This window comes from Astyanax mexicanus, chromosome 1, assembly GCF_023375975.1.
Source record: "Astyanax mexicanus isolate ESR-SI-001 chromosome 1, AstMex3_surface, whole genome shotgun sequence".
Taxonomy (NCBI): domain Eukaryota; kingdom Metazoa; phylum Chordata; class Actinopteri; order Characiformes; family Acestrorhamphidae; genus Astyanax; species Astyanax mexicanus.
Genome location: NC_064408.1, coordinates 124,576,154 through 124,599,866, shown reverse-complemented (window position 1 = coordinate 124,599,866; position 23,713 = coordinate 124,576,154). Strand labels below are relative to the sequence as shown.

The 23,713-nt window shown below is 34.7% G+C and overlaps 1 protein-coding gene and 1 long non-coding RNA gene across 12 annotated transcripts in view; one reads left to right on the top strand and one right to left on the bottom strand.

Moving 5' to 3' along the window:
* LOC125780488 (NACHT, LRR and PYD domains-containing protein 12-like) overlaps window positions 1-23,713 on the bottom strand; it is a 543,312-nt gene that overhangs the window by 283,942 nt on the left and 235,657 nt on the right. The window lies entirely within an intron of this gene.
* LOC125784790 (uncharacterized) overlaps window positions 4,018-23,713 on the top strand; it is a 255,427-nt gene continuing 235,731 nt past the window's right edge. The window contains exon 1 of the long non-coding RNA XR_007427354.1: window positions 4,018-4,062. This is a non-coding gene — a long non-coding RNA (uncharacterized LOC125784790). The remainder of the gene's footprint in view (window positions 4,063-23,713) is intronic.

The window sequence follows — 23,713 nt, the reverse complement described above, 5'->3', positions numbered from 1 at the left end:
AGAACATGTTAGGAGAAGCAAAAATATGCAAAAACATACAGGATATATGAGTTATTCTATGAGTATTAATTGTGTATGCCCCTTAGGACTAATAATTATTAATATTTCTTTTAATAATTTGCTTCAGTGCATCATAAAAATGTTTATGCTATTACATTGTTACATGAAATCCATGTTGACATGCTGTTTTGCATACTTTATTGAGGAATGGACTTGCTGATGGAATACATCTGGTCCTTTGTTTGTGAACCCTTTACACCCCTTATATACATATATATATATATATATATATATATATATATATATATATATATATATATATATATATATATATATATATATATATATATATATAAATCGGTATATACACATTTTTCTTTATTTTGAAAAAAATCTGCCAGTAATCTGGAACATGTAATTTATTGTTAGTCACCAACACGTGTCACTGTTCATTTTCATTAAGTTGAGCAGAGCTTTACTTGACACAAAATGAATGATTCCAGTCACTGTGTCCCTCTGGTAATTGTAAGTTCACAGTTACCTTTTTATGGTAATTTTGTAGCTACCTATATGATGTTGCCCTGTGACTGGTGATGTGAAGCTTAGATGGAGCTGTTTGACCATGGAAACCCATTTGTTTCTGTGCACTGTTTTTAAGCTAATCTAAAGATACATGAAGTTTGAAGGTCTGTAGTGATGGACTCTGCAGAAAGTTGGTTTCTCTGTGCCTTCACTCATTATTGCTAAAACATTAACAGCCATTATATACATTTAGATACTCACAGAGCCTTTCTGCAGTTGTTCACAACTGGAAGAAGTTTCATATAAGCAATTCTTGATGTGCTGTATTTCTTCAGGTCCAGCTCTTCCAGCACCTCCTCTGAGGTCTGCAGCATGTAGGACAGAGCTATACACTCTAGAGCAGACAGATTCTTTTTTAAACTTTCATCTGAATTTATGTATTTCTGAATCTCTCTGGGTAAATCCTGGTCATTCATTTCAGTCAGACAGAGGAACAGGTTAACAGATCTGTCAGTATCAAGATAGGGTTCTGAGATTAGGTATTTGATGTGTGCCACTGTTTCACTGATGCTCTGTGAGGTTCTCACTGTGCGGATCAGGAGGCCCTGTAGGATCTTCTGACTGGAATCCAGAGAGATGCCCAGCAGGAAACGGAGGAAAAGATCCAGATGTCCATTATGACTCTCTGAGGCTTTGCTCACTGCTCCTATCAGGAGATCCTTCAGTGGAACTTTTTTAGGCCATTCTCCGTACTGTATAAAATCCCTCAGTTCCTTCACGTTCTTGCTCAGGTAGCAGTGAAACACATAGAAAGCAGCCAGGAACTCCTGAAAGCTCAGATGTACAAAGCTGTAGACCTTCCTTTGATAGAGCACACATTCCTCCCTAAAGATCTCAGTACAGATCCCAGAATACACTGAGGCCTCAGTGAGATCAATACTGCACTCTCTCAGGTCCTCTTCATAGAACATCACATTCCCCTTCATCAGCTGATTGAAAGCCAATTCTGCCAGTTTCAGAAGCATGGCTCTGTTAGATTCCAGCAATTCCACTGGATGCAAGTTTAGATTCTCTTCATACTTCTCATTCTTCATGTTGGTCTGAGTGACCAGAAAGTGGGAGTACATCTCAGTCAGGGTTTTAGGGATTTCTGTATTACTCTGTTTCATGATTCTCTGAAGCACAGTGGCTGAGATCCAGCAGAAGACGGGAATGTGGCACATGATGTGGAGGCTCCTCGCTGTCTTAATGTGGGAGATGATTTTCTGGGCTTGGTCTTGGTCACTGATTCTCTTCCTGAAGTACTCCTCCTTCTGTGGGTCATTAAACCCCTGAATTTCTGTCACACGGTTGATATACTGAGGAGGAATCTGATTGGCTGCTGCTGGTCGGGAGGTAATCCAGATGTGAGCAGAGGGCAGTAACTCTCCTTTGAGAAGGTTTGTCATTAACACACCCACTGATGATGTCACAGTGATGTCAGACACTTTCTCACACTGTGAAAAATTCAGTGGAATTCTGCTTTCATCCAGACCATCAAAGATGAACACAACTTTGCGCCCATCACAAATCCTAGAGTCCAGGTCTTTGATCTCAGGATGAAAAGTGCAGAGAAGTGTGTAAAGACTGTACTGCTCATCTTTAATCAGGTTCAGCTCTCGGAATGGAAGCACAAACATGAAATCTACATCCTGATTGGCTGTTCCCTCTGCCCAGTCCAGAATGAACTTCTGTACAGAGACTGTTTTTCCAATGCCAGCGATGCCTTTAGTCAGAACAGTTCTAAGCTCTTTTAGTGCTTTATTTTCTTTTATTTGGTTTTGTCTGATGCCATTAACCATCACAGCTGTTTTATTCACTCCTTCCATTTCTTCTTCAGGATCTTCTACAGGTCTAAAGATGTCTAAGCAGTTGATTGGGGTTTCCTGTAAGTATTTGTTTGAGGTCTTCTCCATCTTTATAACCTCATGTTCTTCATTAACCCCTTCACTCTCTCCCTCTATGATGTAGAGCTGTGTGTAAATCCTGTTCAGGAGGGTTCTGTTCTCTTGTGTTTTGATTCCCTCAAATAAGCTCTCGTACCTGTTCTTCATACAGGTTTTGTGTTTCTGGAAAACTCTGTGAAGAACATCATCCTCTAGTTGGTAGGAATATTGCTTTATAGACTCCTCTGTGTGTGGATGTAGAGCGTGTCCACAGGTGATCGAGACTGGATCTGTCAGAATCTGCTCACACAGTTCACACCTGGACTGATCCTGCAGTAGATTACTGTTTCCTCTGTGTAGAGAGATAAATAAACAAAGTCTCAGATAAGTAAATATGAGGGTAGTCATAATTTAACATGACATAATATTGTGCCCGTAAAGAATGTGGGTGTGTACGTTTCCTGATTTTGATAATGCATCAGTCACAGATAAAATATAAAATTAATTAAGAAGATATCTAAATCAGAGAATGTTGACTGGAAGAATAATCCAAAATTTCCCCTCAGGGATCAATAAAGTATCTATCTATCAATCTAATCAGAATTCCAATATAAACCGCATAATAAACATCAAATCATCAAAAAAGATATTTTATGTTTGGTCTGGTCACTTTAAGGCTAGTTATAATAATAATAATAATAATAATGAGAATTGTGTGCAGAAGAGCTTTGTTAAAAACAATGTTCCCCAAAGAAAGATTACAGCACATAAAACTTAACCATGTGAGGAATCGGGAGTAAATCAATGTAAAAAGGGCAAGGGCACAAGCCTAAGCCGAACACCTGTGATCTCCAGTCCCTCAGACGCACTGCACCAAAAACTGTCATTCAACAGTTGAAGCTAATAGAACCACATGGACAAAAGATAACTTTAGAAAGTTACAATTACAAACACCATTTAAATGTTTACTGTGAAAATCAGAAGATTTATGTTAACCATGTTTATAAGTGGTGTCGTCTTCTCTGGGCCAGACAAATCAGGATTCTTTTTGAAAAAAAAATGGATGTCATGCTTCAGAACAAAGGCAAACAGGACCATAAAAACTGTTATCAGTTCCATCGAGAGGTCCTTTGAGCTCTTTTCCTTTCCAAAGAAAATGTCACACCTGGAATCAACTTCAGAGCTTTCATCTGCTCAAATGTTGATGGATTAATGTGGAAATAGCCCATGCACCTTATAATTTTTTTCTTTTTTTATTTGCTTCCTCTCGTGTATCTCTCCCATTCAGTTGTACTAAACCGTAAAGTGGAAAATACTTTATCACTTCTGCTCTGTACAGTGTCTTATGGTGAGGATAATTTTATCAAATCTTACCTTTTCAATATTACAGCATTACTAAAGTGAGGAGGCATTCTCATTGAGTTGTCACTCTTCATAGACACACAGCTGGGTTCTGGTGGTTCTGCTCCATCACTGAAGTTAGTAGGCAGTCTCATTGAGTTGTCACTCTTCATAGACACACAGCTGGGTTCTGGTGGTTCTGCTCCATCACTGAAGTTAGTAGGCAGTCTCATTGAGTTGTCACTCTTCATAGACACACAGCTGGGTTCTGGAGGTTCTCCTGATTTCTGCAGTCTGAACAAGGAAATAAGAAGATACGAACACAATATTTTAAATTAAGCACACTATTTACAGATCTTTCTAAGAGAATCATTCAACTCTGAGCTGTAATAAACAGAAAGGTATTGAAAATAGAAAGGTTTTGAATAAACAACAGACGTTTTAACACCAGCTTGTAAAACAAAAGCCTTTATCATACAATCTTATCCAAATATATTGGCATCCTTGTAGTAACACCAGAAAATACATTGCTGCAGCTATAAATGTTTATTACGTATTTGCATTACAATTACTACAAAAAGAAGAAATTAATAATATGCTATTATTTCACACGTTAGAAATGGACTAACTTTTGTAGAACTGTGTAGCAATCAAGCAATGGTTTTATCTGTGACGAGTAACCTGAAATAAATGAAGAAAGTTGACCTGGTCGTGATTTTTGTGTACTACACTAAGCATGAAGAACAGAAAGAAGAACAGAGAAAAGCCAGAGTATCTGAGAACATTAACTGTGGAACGGGTATCTATCAATATTAAAGCTACAAGTAATTTCCAGAGATTTTAGTGTTGGTTTGCATATTGTACGCAATTTCAGTAAGAGATCTACAAACCACGGCACTGTAGCTAACCTTCCTGAATCAAAAAGTACAGCCCTTTTATGCGTATTAATGATAGAGCACAAACCACACTAAAATAAATAGTTCGTCTCTTTTCTTCAAGAAGAGATATTTATTAATTACAGTTTCCTACCCTGAATATTAAATTTGTTAAAAAACTGGCACACTGTTGTAGTGAAGCCAAGTTAGAGAATTGAACACATTTTAACAATTTTACTGTGTGCAGTGATGTACCGTGATTCAGAGCTTCTTCCTCCACTGCTGAAGTTCTTCATAGACTCACCGCTGGACTCTGCTCTCTTCACCCTGAAAACAGTTAATTTATAAGCAATGTGCTGAGAAAGTATTTCCTTTGATAAAACCATCTGGATAGCACTTTTTTATATATTTGTTTTCACAAAGAAGCTGTAGATTGGTGATCATGAGCAATTAGAGGAACAGAGACTCAAACAAGCAAAGTAAACACATAAATGGAATTTTCTTTTGCTTTGTATCCTTTATTTATTTGAAGCTATAATACAGACAATTATTGTTTTTGTTTAAGAAACCACCTCCTCTACAAAATATCTGAGATGGGACTTAGTGGTAAACTCAGAACACAAACCAAGAAGTGGACTGCCTCTGCCACTGGGTGGAGATGAGATAATCATAGAGATATTTAGATTACCAGAAGTTAGTTTAACACTTTCTTTACTTTAAGATATATTGTCTCAAAATGTGCTCTAGCAAAAAGCAGAGCAGATGGTTAAAGTTATAGAGATGCATACAAATTGCTTAACTAAAGACACAAAAACCTTTTAGTGTAGACAATGACATTTAGACATGCTTTGTTGGTCTGATGTTCAAAAATGGCTTTTTCTGAAGAGCAAGACAAAATATATTTAGGTTATTTTGATAAAAAATGAAACAAATACTGGTAACTAGGACTGAACTATATGGCAAAAAATCTATATAATTACATATTTCTTATTTTCAGTCAACATGGTACAATTTCAACATCAATATGAACAGTATTAAAGCCCTAAGTGTAAATAATGATGCACTGATAGAACTGGGTGATATGGGAAAACAATATTTTCAATACATTAAAAACATTTATCACAATACAATAAAAATCCAGTATATTGTTCAGTTCTACTAGAAACCTGTGTAAAATCCAGTATTCTGTGTTCAATATTCAGCCTTTGAACTAATATTACACTTTTTTATTTTTTGACCATAAGTTCCTACTAACTATTGATGCACTCCTGAAGTTACTCACTTTGGATCAGAGGGTTCTCCTCCATCAGTGGAGTTATGAGGCTCCATCATGGAGGCGCTTCAGTGAACATGCAGATCCCTGTGAACAGATTAAGAACCATTAATATATGATCAGGTTTAAATAACATTATTAAAAAATGAAAATAATGCAACTGTTGTAAGACTTTTTCTGACAATTAAGACATGCATTTTGAATTTTTATAAAGCATAAGAAATAATAAATAATATTTCTTTAAATAATCTAAGTGCCCCAAGTTCCGTTTGCACCCCCTGCTGGTAAAACAGCGCTACTACATATGACCACACCTTTCACAGAAATGGCGTTTTTACCCTGTTTAAATAAATATATTTCCTTTTTTACTATAAGTTTATTTTGGAGCATGTGCTTTTATACCTTTATCAGAGAAACAAAAATATTTTTTTATTTATTTTGATTTTCTTATTAAAATTGTTGTACTTTTCCTTTATTTTTTACTTACTTAATACTAAATATCTTATTGTACATGTATTTTTAATGTGACGTTCCACTGCCACATCAAACCACACCGGATAATGTTGTTTGAGAGGGTAAAATAAAATTGTCATGCTGCTCATTTTAATTATGATCTACTTTTACACCAATCGTAACTGATGGCAACTTTTGTAGCAGCTACAAGAGGTGTTCCGCGTCGCATCGAATGCAATAATATCGTCAACATTTTGTAATATGGTGAACGATATTATACCCTGAAATCCCTAATTATCACATCAGGGTATTACTTTGTTGCTGTTTTTAGCAAAAGAAAAATTCACACTGTTTTTATTTCCCATTTTATATCTACTAGAGACTTTATTCTAGATTATATCTGTCCAGTATCATTTATTTTAATCCTGGATATATGGAGATATATGGGGTGCATTATTATTAGTATCGTATAATAAAATTTAATTTTCATTTTGTTGCAGTAGTGTATTCTTGAAATATTTTTTTAAATTCAGTGTTTTGTCAAAATGCCAAGAATATCGTTATCGCAAAAATACTAGAAATATTGTGATATTTTATATTTCATATCGCCACCCCTAGCAGCTACAAAATTACAATACTGTCATTTTTAATATCTGGTATAAAATCGTTTTGAATATAATGATATTAACAATACATTGCCCAGCCCAAAATTACACATGCTGACAAATATTAAAATGATTTTAATAAAAAACTATCACTATATGTTTATATTTTAGTTTTTTTCAGCATGTTTACATACCGACATTGTTCTGTATCTGCCCTGATTTAGGCCTGATCTAGACCTGTTTTAGGTTTTCACTTTGTGATTTTTTTCTAAAACAACAGTTCTGTATCTGACAAATACTTCCTTCATGTTCTTGTGCTGTGTTCTCTAGGAGATGTTTAACTATAATTACCCTACAGGTTGGAGTTTCTACTCAAAATATTGGAAAAGCTTTCTGTTCAACCCAGAATTCAGAATCACACTACTAACAACATCCTCTATCAGCAGTAGTAAAAGCAGAAGTTAATGTGGATTGGAAAACACTGGGAGAATTATAGATCATAAATTAACCTTTTTTTTTTATTAGTCTAGCAGGCTTTAGTAACTTTAAGAACATAATTTATAGCACATTTTGATCATTTTTTTAAATCAGTGTCAGGTTTATATAAATTGATATCAGATAATTTAAATAAGTGTCTAGTCAATTGTACACACAGTACTGTCCAACTTCTACCTGTGGACATGTTTCCATCGTGTGTAACTAACATATGCCCACCTGGGACAATGCTAACAATGCTAATCTGTGTCAATGCTAACATGGCTAATCGAGGAAATGAATTTGTTTACATATTTTGATCGGATTCGCCATAAAACACAGATAAATGATACTCAAAGCAGCTGTGATGAACTCAGATGTCCTTAGATAACTGGTGTTTTTTTGGAAATTGTATGAAATACTGAACAATTACATGAATATTTAAGTTGACCACTCGGTTGTGAGGTTTGGCCTAGTTCTGAAATCCGACATCTGAGGCAAATAAACTTAAAATTAAATTAGTTTATATTACAGGTCAATATTTTACATTCTGATTGTTTTCTGAACTTACCCAGTGAGAATAAACCGCTGTAGAATTGTGTTGGTTGAATTTAGATCGTTTTTTCCTAAACTGCGTCACTCTTTCTTCACTCTTCTGTAATGGAGGATCAACTTACTTTCGTTTTCTCTCTCTCTGCTTACGAATCTCTGTCCCGCCCCCTCTGTCTCTCACAGCCAATAGACAGTGAGTGGGCGGAGCCTCTGTCAGGTTTTTCGCAGCAGCCAGCCAATTAAACCTCACAATATGATGTAATGTTTGAATATTCACGAATCTGTAAAGACACAGGCAGGAAAGGTGAAACATGATCTGCAGAGCAGGCTGGTGATTGGCTGGGTAACAGTCAGAGTCTGGGGTGGAGGTTCTGATATTTCTGCTGTGGGATGAATAAGGTTGTGGGTGGAGTTTTGTAGCTGGTAAATGTACTGTATTTTATCACTGTAGTACAATATAATGTTTTTTTCTAAAATCCAGTTACTTTTAACTCACTCTTTCTTTATACCAGCAAAAGATTAATAAAAGAATATAGTTGATAGTGGCAAAACTTTTGTCAATTTCAGCATAAATACACTTTGTGTACAGAAAGTTTTTAATTTAATTATTGCAGTGTTCAAATACTGACCTGTAAGTAATTATCTGCGTGTCCACAAAAACAGATATCATGTGTTTTAGGAATATTTCAACCACCAAATGTGTTTTTGTGAAACTTTATATTTTATATTAAATAGAGTATGACTTGGATTCTTTTTGTTTTTTTGTTAACCACACAATTTGTTAGATATTTTGTAATGTTCAGTGCTTTTACTGCTAAACAATATTTGTGCATATTAGGTCTATAGTCCCTGCAGGAGGGAAAATACATAATTAACTCCCTAAAGGAATTTTTGGTATGTGCAATACTTTACAATACAGTACAGTACAGTAAGCAATACAATAAGAATAGATGTGAAATCAAATAGTGGCATATTCAGATTTGGTCCACTATAAATAGAACTGACATAAAAATCAAATTTATTTATTTTATTTATTATTTATTTTATTTATTTATTTATTTATATTTTATATTTAAATTTAAATTGGATATTTTTGTCATATGTTTCTGAAACACAGGCAGTGGGCAACACAAAAAAAGTCATTGTTAAATTAAATTACAGAATTATTTTTTTTAATAATTGGCATTTGGCTATTATTTAGGAAAACTAATGATTATTTTGGTAGTTGAATAATCTCATGATTATTTTTTTTATAATCAATTAGTCATCAATTATTTCTGCCAGGTCCTAAATATCTGAAACAACAGTAACATGAGATTATTATTGAGATTAAATTAGATTAATAATAATAATGATAATAATTATTCCTCTTATAATATTAAGTAGTATTATTGTGATTATAATAATAAAAAATATACAAACATAATAATAATAATAATGTCCAGTGAACAAATTTTAACATAATTTTACTGTAATAAATTTGTACCTGGTGGTGGTCCGTAAAGAACTTTAAGCTGCACTTATGTATGAATGGTGTTCTACCAAAATATATATAATAATTATTATAATTATTTAAATTATACTAGATTAATATATTAATGCTTTATTTGCACAAGTCATGCTCTCTTACACAATACTGTACTGCACTCTATTCTATATACTAAATACAGTACTGGCACTTTATTGCTGTGGACACTCGACTCCCTCATCCATGGGCGTGGTAGTGGGGGAAAAGAGTAGGGAGAGGGGCCCATGTAAATCCTGATTTTTTTGTATACTGGCATGGATAGAGGCCCAGAATTTGCTGATACGCCCCTGCCCTCATCCATATCTGTACATGGTACATTCAGGACTGCATACATTTGAGTTTTCAGCTACAGCTGATTGCATTATTAAAATAAAATAACACATAAATAAAAAATGAGAAAACGTAAGTGTTTCCACAGCTTATATACATATACTCACAAGTACACAAAGATAGAATACAATAAAATAACAAATTAAATATAAAGTTGAATAATACCAGGATAAAATATAGCAATACAATTTAAACAGACAAACTTTAAGGTAGTAAACTATTTTCTTACATCTTTGTGCACTTGTGAGTATCTGTATATAAGCTGCAGGAACTCTTACATTTTCCTTTAGGGTTTTTATTTAAACATTATTTTATTTTATTAATGTAATCAGCCGTAGCTGAAAACCTACATGTATGCTGTCCACCTGAGTGTACATTTTGCAAAAATCTACTGCATTTAAAATAGTTTTTATAAAAAATAATACAATTTATTAAAATAGTTTTTAAAAGCCTGAAAGGGTTATTTAAATAGTTTGGGTAAATAAATCCTTAGTTAATTCTCTATAATTCATGAAGGTCAGGGTTAATACTGGAGAACTACAGACTCACTGAGTTTCATACCACAGTCATACCTGAGGTAAAAGAAAGTAATAGAAACAAATATCCCTTTAAAACACCTTTAAAATCAGGTCTAAAGTGTGAATACAGGTGTAAATCTAATGAATGATACACTGATATATTGCAGTTACCAGTTTGGCAGAACGTGTTAAATCTGATATTAAATTAGCATGTTAGCTTTAAATGTATGTTTTATTCTATGATTTATTTTATTCAATTTTAGATTTTGTTTGATTTTATTCTACTTTTCTTTTAACTTATGCCTGAGGTAAAAGAATAGGCTAAAATCCTGGAATTAGCACATTATATATCTTTTTTTCAATTTAAAATTTTATTTGATTTTACTATACCTTAATTTTAGGCAGGCCTAAGATAAAAGACCGAAATCCTGGAATTAGCACATTATATTTCTTATTTTATTAAATTTAATATTTTATGTAGTTTTATTGTACTTTTATTTTAAGTTATGCCTCAGGTAAAGAAAAACGAAATCCTACAATTAGCACATTACATTTTTTATTGTATTTAATTCTATGTTTTAGATTTTATTCTACTTTTATTTTAAGTCATGCCTGTGGTAAAAGAACAAATCGTGGTATGAGCACATTATATTTTTTATTTTAATATTTTATTTTGAGTCATGCCTGAGATAAATAATGAAATCTTGCTATGAGCACATTATATTTCTTGTTTTATTAAAATTTATATTTTGTTTGATTTTATTCTACTTTTGTTTTAAATTAAGCCAAAGGTAAAAGAAAGAAATAGTATAACAAAAACAAAAATCCCCAAAACGCATTTCAAAACCGCGTGCAGCCTATGAGTATGATGAAATAAATGTTATACTTCTGATTTTATATTTTATTTGATCTTATTCTATTTTTGTTTTATGTATTTATATTTACTTTTCTTAAATCTTTATGTACTTGTGTGTGTATCTGTATATAAGCTTATGGAACACTCTAATTTCCCCATAGAGATTAATACAGCATTATCTTACCTTATTTTACTAATATAATCAGCTGTAGCTGAAAGACCAAATGTTTGCTGTCCACCTGAGTGTACATTTAATCAGCTCTTAAACGGGTAAATATAAATAAATCCTGAGTTAATTCTTTATAAATCATGCAGGTCAGGGTTAATACTGGAGAACTACAGACTCACTGAGTTTCATACCACAGTCATACCTGAGGTAAAAGAAAGTAATATAAACAAATATCCCTTTAAAACACCTTTAAAATCAGGTCTAAAGTGTGAATACAGTGTAAAACTGTGTTTATAAAGCCACAGGTGTAAATCTAATGAATGATACACTGATATATTGCAGTTACCAGTTTAACAGAAAGTGTTAAATCTGATATTAAATTAGCATGTTAGCTAGCTGAATTCACCAGCTCAGTTTTTCACTATTTTACACTTTTTACCTTAATTTGTGAGGAAAAATGTACCAGATAACCCTGTACTGAACTGATTATCGGTATATTTAGCAGGAAAAATCGAGTTAAATGAAATTAGCCCGAAGTTAACTTACTTTTTCAGCCTGTGGAGTTTCAGCCTCAGACTCTTCCCGAGCAAAGAGGTAAAGAGGAAAAAAGGCGGGAAACGGAGTCACGGAGGAGAGAGAGAGCAAGTTCATCTACCCAGCCGCTTTAATACCACACACACACACACACACTAACACACACTTATACACACACACACACTAACACACACACACTAACACACACACACTAACACACACACACACACACACACACACAAACACACACAAACACACACACACCTCTATATATAAATATGTGTAGTTCTTTGCTATCCGTGAATTAATTATTTTATTCTAACTTTACATTAAGTCATCACTGAGGTAACATAACGAAATCCTGATATGAGCACATTACATATTTTTATTTTATTTAATTTTATATTTAATTTTATTTTACTTTCATTGAAGTCACAATTGAGATAAAAGAACGAAACCCAGGTATTAGCACAGTATATTTCTAATTTTATTTCGTTTTATATTTTATTTTATTTTATTTTATGATTAATGTAAAATAATCACATTCTGGTATGAGCACATTATATTTCTTTTTTCATTCAATTTTATATTTTATTTAGTTTAATTCTACTTTTACTTTGTCATGACTGAGGTGAAAATGAAAAACTCACATGAGCACATTATATTCTTATTTATTATATTATATATTTGATTTGATTTTATTCTACTTTTATTTTATGTTATTCCTTAGGTAAAATAATTAAACCCTGGTATTAGCACATTACATTTCTTATTTTATTAAATTGAATACTTTTATTTTAAGTTCTGTCTAAGGTATATAAAAAAATAATAATTCTGGTATGAGCACAGTACATTTCTTATTTCATTCAAAATTATATTTTATTTGATTTTACTCTACTTCTATTTTAAGTAATGCTTAAGGTAATATCTTAATAATTTAATTGCATTTTATATTTTATTTGTTTTTATTCTAGTTTTGTTTTAAGTTGTGCCTGAGATAAAGGGATGATAGTATGCAAAAAAAAAACACTAAGCTAAACACCTCAAAACACATTTAAAAATTGTGTGCAACTTAAATATGATAAAAACCTGTTTTCTATATAAAATATATTTACTATATACTGCTATGCGCATGTTATAATTCTAATTTTATATTTTATTTGATTTTATTCTATTTTTGTTTTATTTATATATTTTTACTATATAAATAGTAGTCACGGAGTCACGGAGGAGAGAGGGCAAGTTCATTAACCCAGCTGCTTTAAAACCACACACACACACACACACTTATACACACACACAAACTAACACACACACACACACACTTATATACACACACTCACACACTCACACACACACACACACACACACAAACACACACACTAACACACACACACACACTTTTAATTTAAGTCATTACTGAGGTAAAAGAAAAAAATCCTGATATGAGCACCTTATGTTTTTGTATGTTATATAAATTTTTATATTTTATTTTATTTTACTTTTATTTTAAGTCATCACTGAGGTAACAGAACGAAATTTTGATATGAGCACATTATACATTTTTTAAATTTAATTTTATATTTTATTCTACTTTTATTTAAAGTCATGAAAGGTAAAAGAACGAAATCATGGTATGAGCACATTATATATTTTTTATTTTATTTAATTTCATATTTTATTTTATTCTACTTTAATTTAAAGTCACGATTCAGATAAAAGAACGAAATACAGGTATTAGCACATTATATTTCTTATTTTATTTCGTTTTATATTTTATTTGATTTAATGTTAACTTTACTTTAAGTCATGATTAATGTAAAATAATCACATTCTGGTATGAGCACATTATATTTCTTTTTTCATTCAATTTTATATTTTATTTAGTTTAATTCTACTTTTACTTTGTCATGACTGAGGTGAAAATGAAAAACTCACATGAGCACATTATATTCTTATTTATTATATTATATATTAGATTTGATTTTATTCTACTTTTATTTTATGTTATTCCTTAGGTAAAATAATTAAACCCTGGTATTAGCACATTACATTTCTTATTTTATTAAATTGAATACTTTTATTTTAAGTTCTGTCTAAGGTATATAAAAAAATAATTCTGGTATGAGCACAGTACATTTCTTATTTCAAAATTATATTTTATTTGATTTTACTCTACTTCTATTTTAAGTAATGCTTAAGGTAATATCTTAATAATTTAATTGCATTTTATATTTTATTTGTTTTTATTCTAGTTTTGTTTTAAGTTGTGCCTGAGATAAAGGGATGATAGTATGCAAAAAAAAAAACACTAAGCTAAACACCTCAAAACACATTTAAAAATTGTGTGCAACTTAAATATGATAAAAACCTGTTTTCTATATAAAATATATTTACTATATACTGCTATGCGCATGTTATAATTCTAATTTTATATTTTATTTGATTTTATTCTATTTTTGTTTTATTTATATATTTTTACTATATAAATAGTAGTCACGGAGTCACGGAGGAGAGAGGGCAAGTTCATTAACCCAGCTGCTTTAAAACCACACACACACAGACACACACAGACACACACAGACACACACAGACACACAACACACACACACACCTCTCTATATAAATATATGTAGTTCTTTGTAATCAGTGAATTATTTTAGCTAAAAAGTACATGTATTATATATTTTTGTATAAATATGTATAAATACATACAAATAAGTATAATATATTTATATAAAAATATTTTTTATACACATTCCCCCATTTTGTTTTACTTAATATAATCCACAAGTAGCTATAAAATACTAAAATAAACCCCCCAAAAGAACCCATGGTGGTGTTTTTTTGTGTCCCATACCCTAAAAGCTGTGTAAAGTTCTCTACAGAACTCTGTCTGTCTTTCACTTTAACTCAAGTTCCTTAGTGACATATACTGAACATCATCAGAGCATCATTATAGGACAGTGTGTGAATCTGTATTTATTTATCTCACCTTATTTACAGAATATAGAAGTGTTGGGTTTGTTCTGGAGATAAATCTAAACTAGGTCCTTTTAAACGTGTATTATTTGCTTTTACAGCTCTGTTACAACCATTTAACCATTTAAATGCATACATTAAAGTTTTACACTCCAAATAACTATTTCTTATTATATGTCACATCTTAAATTTACTAAATATTTGGCCAGTGACCCCCTAGCAGTACCACTACAGTCCAGTAGAGGTCAGTAGCACACAGTTTTTAAACCAATGGTTTTTAACGAAGAATTTGCCATTACATTAGGACCTGGTTCTTACTTATTTTTAGATCTGTTCAGTGTTTTGTGGACAGAAACGTACAGTTGTTCGTCCTCCTGTGGCACAACTTCAGCAGACTGAGTAATTTGGTTAGTCTGAAGGCCTGTTTGTTCACCATGTCCACTTTCTCCAAACCTATGAAAATCTAATTCCAGGGTGGGTTTATATATAGAGGGGTTTAAATCCCCCAGTGTTGAGCTGTGGAGCAGTGGAACTGAGTTCTCTGGAATGATAGAGCTCTATCCAATACTTGCATGGGATGAGTTGGTTGGGGAGTTGGAATATATATATATTATTGTATTAGTTACAAATAAAACTACATCATCCCAACCTGTGTCCATCATTACCAGCCAGGGCACATGAACACAAGATGTTTATACTTCTTATCCAACCAGACTCAAATTCACTTGATCCTAATGAAGATATTTATCTGGAAAGTGGTTTAATTTAACGATGAGAAGCCGGAATGTGAACAAGCTGAAATTAAATAGGATTAACAAGTCTAATTTAAAATGTAAGGAGTAGAAAGTTCAGATAATTGTGTGAAAATATAAGGAGTAGAAGTAAAAAGTCGTCTGAAAAAAATAATTACAACAGTAAAGTATAGATAACCAACATTTCTACTTAAGTAAGGTAATCCATTGTTGTACATTTTTTGAGCTGATACTGTATTTTAAAATCAGTTCAAACACTAAAAGAGACAGTTCTCCACTTTATCTGTGGTTTTATAGGAATTGGTAGAACGAACCCAACCTCTATTCCTCAACTGCAGTACAAACTCCTGCATATCAGAAACCCAGACAGAGAAAGTAATAATGCTTCATACCGGTCAGTGTGAGCAGAATCAGAATCTGAGAGTGCAGCGTTCCCATTCTTCTTCTGGAGCTTGAATCTCTTCTCAACAGCTACTGAAGGTTCTGTGACTGGGTAGTTCTGTATAACTGTGAGGACTAAACAATTAAACCATCTGGTTCCTCGATTTCATGTTTGTACATGTAAAAGCAGAAGTCTAAACCCAGAAATCAGCACTGTGTCTTCATCTTCAGACCATCAGACAGAAGGACGGATAGCAGGAACTAGCATGAGACTTCATACTTTCAAGTTGACCACACCTGTTTTCTTTACAGCAGCTAAAAGATTCACATACAGAGACAAAATATATGACATACACTGCCAATCAGTGTCACTGCAGTACTGAGAATAAGGAACCACCACCCAAATAATAATAGCTGCTCTGTGGTGGTCTATCCTGTGGGTTTCTGGGTATAGAAGAACAGGGTAAAAGTAAGATAATAATAAAGTATGCAATAAAACAGATACTGAACTTCAGCATGTAATTATATATTTAATCAGACATTTGCAGCAAAAAGGTATTTAAGAGTTTCAGAAATGGGATTTTTTGCCCCATATTTCAGACCTAATTTCTGGATTTGCAAATGGTCAGTGCTGATCCATGGGTACAATTAGAATCTTACTTTACAATAAAAACACTGATGGCTCAATAAAATTGGTGTTTGTACTGTAGATACCTTAAAAGATTTTTTCGGACTAGTCGAAAACAACTGATGACACAAACAATAAACAATGTAACAATGATAAAAAAACTCCATAATAAACTCTAAAAATAAAATAAAGAATAATAATCTAAAATAAAAAATACATTTTATTACAATATTCATAAAAAGTGTGATAAACTGTAGATGGATGAATCAGTTTGAACACGTTGTTCACACAGGGTTATTCTATTTTACACAGAGTCACTGAGGAGCCAGAACCATAAAGCCCAATCCCTGCACAGAGGGGCTGAGTGAAGGTGGTGTAGAGTGTGTGTAAGTGTGTGAGAGTGTGTGAGGGTGTGTGTGAGTGTGTGTGTAAGTGTGTGAGAGTGTGTGAGGGTGTATCAGTGGAGACTCTGTAGAAGGACAGAGTGCCGGCGGGACAGTCCACATACACTCCTACTCTCCTACAGCCGGAGGGAGGAGGGGGGAGATCAGTTCTGTTTTTATTGTGATGAACAGAGTAACTGTTATCAGAGCAGCTCAGACTCCAGGAGTTTATATTACCTCCAAACTCACAGTCTGATCCGTCTCCTTCCCTGCTGATCGTTTTATAACTCAGAGCTACATTTTATTTTATTTTATTATACTTTTATTTTATTTTATTTTATTTTTTATTTTTTTATACTTTTTTCCTGATTATTTCATTAACACACCATTTTACTTGACTTACTATCTTTATCTTTGACAGTGTTGTGTAAACTAAGATTTTTCAAACTGATGTTTAATTTCATGATGTCTCTTAATATAAAAATCCTTAATTACGGCAACTTTTAGACTCTTTGGCTCATTTTTCTGCACTACAAATGCGAACTCTCTCCGCTTTTAGACTCTTTGGCTCATTTTTCTGCACTACAAATGCGCACCCTCTCCGCTTTTAGACTCTTTGGCCCGTTTTTTTTGGCCAACTTTCATTCTATTTCTAAAATACCTTGCACCGCTACAAAAAAGGAAACGGGCCGCAAATGGCGGAAGTTGTTAGTTTGTTAGAGGTGTTAAGAGAGTAAGTGCTCTTTGAAGAGCTCTGTCTTCAGGAGTTTCTTAAAGATAGCGAGGGATTGTCCTGATCTGGTAGTGGAAGGTAGTATGTTCCACCATTGGGGAACTCTGAATGAGAACAGTTTGGATTGCTTTGTGTGGATGTTTGGCAAAGCGAGGCGACGTTAATTGGAGGAGCACAGCGGCCGGGAGGTAGCGTAAGCCTTCAGGAGTGAGTGCAGGTAGAAAGGAGCCTTTTCTGTCATCACCTTGTAGGCGATTGTAAGAGCTTTGAATTTGATACGAGTAGCAACTGGTAGCCAATGGTGCTCAATGAGGAGCGGGGTGACGTGCCCGTTTTGGCTGGTTGAAGACCAGACGCGCTGCTGCATTGTGAATTATTTGAAGTGGTTTTACTACACAGGCCGGGAGGCTAGTTAGTATGGAATTGCAGTAGTCGAGGCGTGAGATAACCACTGCTTGTACCAGGAGTTGGGTGGCCTGTTGCGTCAGAAACGGTCAAATTTTTCTGATGTTATAAAGCGCAAAGCGACAGGATTGAGCAACTGAGGCCACATGATGGGTGAAGGAGAGCTGGTCGTGAACCATATTCAGTCTTTGAGAGATTTAGTTGTAGTTAGTAGGTGATGCTCCTTCATCCATGAGGATATGTCTGAGAGACACTGCGATATCCGTGCAGAGATTGAGTGATCTTCAGGAGCGAACGACAGGTATAGCTGGGTGTCAACAGCAAAGCAATAGTAGGAAAAGCCATGTGAGTGGATAACCTGACCTAGGGAGGTGGTGTATATTGAGAAGAGAAGGGGTCCCAGTACCGAATCCCGGGGAACCCCAGTGGATAGGGAGTGGGCTGAGGACAGCAGTCCTTGCCATGACACCTTGAACGAGCGCACAGTGAGGTATGATCTGAACCTTGACATCACTTTGTCTGAGATCCCCATGTTAGAGAGTATAGATAGCAGGAAGTCATGGTTGACTGTATCGAAGGCGGCCGAGAGGTCCAGCAGAATGAGCACTGAGGACTGACCTGCAGCTCTGGCAGTTTTCAACACTTCAGTCACAAACAACAGAGCCGTCACGGTAGAGTGTCCTTTTTTGAACCCAGATTGGTTCTGGCCCAGGAGGTCATTCTGGGAGAGGAAGCCAGAGACCTGATTTAAAACTGTTCTTTCTAATGTCTTAAAGAGAAAAGGTAGTAGTGAGACCGGTCTGTAGTTATCAACCTGGGCAGGGTTGAGAGAAGTCTTTTTAAGCAGTTGTGTCACATGCGCTTGTTTGAAAGCAGTTGGGAATACACCAGAAGTGAAAGGGGCAAAAGAACTTAAAACAACATAAATACGACCAAATGTGGCTCTAGAGTCCAGAAAGAGTACTTTAGTCTTCTTTTTCGGTCCGTGCGGCCTCAGCCCTCAGCTCCCCAGTGAAGTCTTCTCGAGTGAGGGCTGAGGCTGAGTTTATATACCTGTCCCAGCTGGCGGCTTAATCAGATGCAAACCAGCTGGGACAGATATGGCTGATTGTTCCGGTGTGGGGCGGACCCACGGATCCCCCGCCTCCTCACGCCACAACGTACATCCCCTAGATACTCTATGGAATGTTTAATAACGCCCTTTACAGACCAACAATTTACTGATAACCTTCCTGATTTATCAACTATAGTATACTGTCCGGCAGACCAGGTAGAACTAGACAAGACAGTCTTGTCCAATACTGAAAAGAACTTAATAAAGCCTGCTCAGTGTATCTGGCCTCGCAGGTTGAGATTAATAAAAATAATCCTATACCTCTATTTAGTGTTATTTTCAATGTCACAAAAGGGCAGGCAGGTATTGAACCTCAGATTCCAGCCATTCACACCAGCAATGCCTTTATGGACTTCTTTGATAAGAAAATTTTAAACATTCGTGATACAATTCAACAGATAAATATCACATCCTCTCTGACACCTGGTGTGGCTGATATAGAACACAACTCAGTTACTGAAGTTAGGATGGAATTCTCTAACCCACTTCCACAGCTATAACTAGAGAAAATTATCTCTTCATGAAACAGCACAACCTGCACACTTGATGCAGTTCCCTCAAAATTACTAAAACAGGTACTACCAGAAATAATTAAACCGCTGTTAATGATACTAAACACATCACTTAACCTGGGGCATGTAGCCAATGCCTTTAAAATAGCAGTAATTAAACCTCTGATCAAGAAACCAAATCTTGATCCTAGTGTACTGTCTAACTATAGACCTATTTCAAACTTACCGTTTATTTAAGATTTTGGAAAAAGCTGTGGCCCAACAACTTTGCTCTTACCTGCAAAGAAACCAGATCTATGAAAAATTTCAATCTGGATTTAGGCCTTATCATAGCACAGAGACAGCTTTAGTTAGAATAACAAACGATCTACTTATAGCCGCCGACCAAGGCTGTGTTTCCCTACTCGTACTTCTCGATCTGAGCGCAGCCTTTGATACAATAGATCATACTATCCGTTTAGAAAGATTAGAGAACATGGTCGGTGTAACCGGAACTGCCTTAGCGTGGTTTAAATCATACTTAACCGATCGCTATCAGTTTGTGAGGTTAAATGATATGTCTTCCAGTTATACTAAGGTAAAATATGGAATTCCACAAGGCTCTATATTAAGACCGTTATTATTTACTTTATATATGCTCCCACTGGGCAAAGTTATTAGAAAACATGATGTGAATTTTCATTGTTATGCGGATGACACTCAGCTCTTCATATCAGCCAAACCTGATGACAGAATGAGATTAAAGAAAATTGAGGATTGTGTAGAAGATGTAAAATCATGGATGTAGCACAACTTCCTCCTATTAAATAGTGATAAAACAGAAGTTCTCCTATTAGTCCCCAAAGCTGCTAGAAATAAATTATCAGACTTAATGCTAAATCTGGCCAACTTCTCCGTCACCCCTGGTTCAGCTGCTAAAAACCTTGGAGTTATCATAGATTCAGATCTAGCATTCGATAAACACATATCTAATGTTACTAGAACAGCTTTTCTACACCTCCGTAATATTGCCAAGCTAAGAAATGCCCTATCACTGCATGACGCAGAAAAATTAGTCCATGCCTTTATTACCTCAAGGCTAGATTATTGTAATGCGCTACTGTCTGGATGTTCCGGCAGTAACTTAAATAAACTTCAGCTAGTTCAAAATGCTGCATCCAGGGTCCTTACTAAAACGAGAAAATTTTACCATATTAGTCCAGTACTGTCAGCACTGCACTGGGTTCCAGTCAAATTCCGCATAGACTATATAATTCTCCTGTAATGTGTAAAGCCCTACATGGGCTCGCTCCTGAGTATTTACAAGACCTCATCTCCTGTTATGAACCACCGCGATTACTTAGATCTCAGGGTGCTGGTTTATTAGTAGTTCCTAAAATTCAGAGGAGCTCTGCAGGATTGCCTGATTCTTTGTCCTGTAATCATGTTTCTGTAAAGCTGCTTTGTGCCAACACCAGTTGTAAAAAGCGCTATACAAAGAAATTTGATTTGATTTGATTTGATTAATACTGATGAACTAGCTAGCAGGTCCTCTGCATTTCATACTGAAGTCATCTCAAGTTATAGTTTGACAAAAGAATTTATCCCAAATTCCCATATCCCATTTAAAAAATCACACTAAACATATAATTATAAGGACAGATTAATTTTGTATGTATTTATTTCTATTTTTACACACCAAATGCTAATCGATTTTCCAGCTTGCTACCTTTTAACTTCGAAACTGGTGCCAGTGTTGATTTACAAAAACAGTAAATGCAAAAAAAAATCCAGTTAAATTATTGCATTATTTTATCCAGCTTATCCAGACAGTGTTACATTTGATATTGAACTTTAGAGTACTGTACTGTAGAGTACTGTAATGTAGTGTAGTGTGCTGTAGAGTACTGTACTCTATTGTAGTATAGTGTACTGTTATGGTATGGTAGAGTATTGTAGTGTACTGTAGAGTACTGTAGTGTACTTTAGAGTAATGTACTGTACTGTAGATTAGGTAAGACTCACAGTTTTTCTCCCGGAGCTGCTTTAGTGTCGTTAATGAGAAATACAGTGCCGAAGCTGCCCCTCCCCAGGCTCTGCTGGATGACGTATCTGTTGGCTATTAGACCGGGAGGATCAGGTGGTAAACGACTGTCTGAAAGAGGTGCAGACTCTGCTCCCAGTTCACGAAATTTAGGCATCTCCACTCAATCTGCTTTCCTGAAACGAGAAAGGTTGGATGAGTTTAACTTTCAACTTCAAAAGTTTAGACCCACCTTCTCATTCCCTGTTTCTCTCTGTTTCTTTATTTTATTTAATTTCTACATTGTAGCTTCAATTGAAATGACTACACAATAACAGTAAATGCACAAACAATTGTAAAAGAATGAAAGCTGTCAATATGTGTATTCACATAGCCAATAAACTACATAATAACACAGTCACATTTATATTGAGGAAAATAAAGAAATTAAGAAATGTGTCTGTTGCAAAAGTGGACTACAGTGTTCAGTTTTACAGTAAATGAAGTGTAACAGAGAGGAAGAGAGTGTAACACGCTGCAGTTTAGAGTTGTTTTACTGGTTATTAGAGTCTGTAATTTCTGTAAATATGAATATTTCTGTAATATTAGACAGTCTGTTGGGTCTGTACGCACCTCTGTTTATTTACTGCAGCTCCGTCAACTCCAGCACTGCAGTGTTGTTAAACTGTTGCCCAGGGTAACGGCTGCAGCGCGCGCTTACACCTCCAGGGGGCGACAGAGTCAATACAAAAATAATCATAGTTTAAAACAGATATATTAAAATAACAGCTGGCAAAGAGACAGACAGACAAGCAGACATACAGGCAGGCATTCAGGCAGATAGACAGACATATAGGCAGACATACAGGCAAGCAGACAGACAGAAAGACACACAGGCAGGCCACAGACAGATAGACAGGCAGACATACAGGTAGGCAGACAGTTGAATAGACAGATCGGCAGACCGACAGACATTCAGACAGACAGGCAGGCAGACACACAGGCAGGTAAATGACAGACATGCAGGCAGGCAGACAGACAGGCAGGCAGACATACCGGCAGATAGACAGGCAGGCAGAAAGACAGGCAGATAGACAGACATATAGGCAGACATACAGGCAGAGAGACAGACAGGCAGGGAGAAAGACGCGCAGACATACAGGCAAATAGACAGGTCTGCAGACAGACAGACATTCAGACAGGCAGCCTTAATATAAACATTATAACCAGTTTTGCCAATACTCCCTTTATTGGAAATGCATTTTTAACAGCACCAATGTATCTCTAGACATTTAAAGTTGAACTATTTTCTGAAAAAATATTTTTTTATAAAAATAAAAGACAATTTCTCTTGAATTCTCTTAACATAAATATAATAATTAATTATATAATAAATATAGTATAATAAAATAAGTTTTTTTCTTGATTTCCCTTTATAAATAAAATATAAAATAAAGAAAGTCTTTCCTGGCTTAAAATATTTAACACTATAAATCTGAACATTGAAGCTGTTGTTCTCAGCAGGGCAGCAAGGAGCGTTTTTTATACAACAAAACCGTGTATATGGTCGAGTCTGACATCCTGTGTATTTTATTTTGTAATCACATGTTAAGAGTGAAACTGTGGAGTGGGGTGAGTAAACCAGTGGTTGTACCTCATTAACAGAAGCTTCTCAATCCTCTGCTACAAACCGCACTTCTCTCGCCTGCCTCCATGGATTTGTTTGTGTCGCTTCGTGGTGTGTGTTGTGTTCAATAAAACTTTGCAAACATATTTTTTTTGTGTGGTTTTAGTTTAAGCAGACTGTGTTTGTTTAATGACCAATTTATGCAGAAATCCAAGTAATCCCAAAGGGTTCACATACTT